Source organism: Pterocles gutturalis, unplaced genomic scaffold (assembly GCF_000699245.1).
Source record: "Pterocles gutturalis isolate BGI_N339 unplaced genomic scaffold, ASM69924v1 scaffold8292, whole genome shotgun sequence".
NCBI lineage: Eukaryota > Metazoa > Chordata > Aves > Pterocliformes > Pteroclidae > Pterocles > Pterocles gutturalis.
Window position 1 is genome coordinate 1 of NW_010115232.1, and position 232 is coordinate 232.

Below are 232 nucleotides of genomic sequence, written 5' to 3' on the forward strand. Positions count from 1 at the left end.
CTGGACAGCTTGTGCGCACTGCTGCGGGCTGTATTAATAGCAGCCAAACAGGAGGAGAATTTAAAAGACCGTGTGTGATAAATTCCTGTAAATGTGTGTGTTCCATTTTAGGTTTGCAACCATTAAAAAAAGCATTAATGCATAGGAGATATTGTGGTATCTCTAAATTGAAGATATGCTTCATTTTTGTGATGTTATATAGTTTTAATTCTGGGGGGGGGGGGGGGGAAGC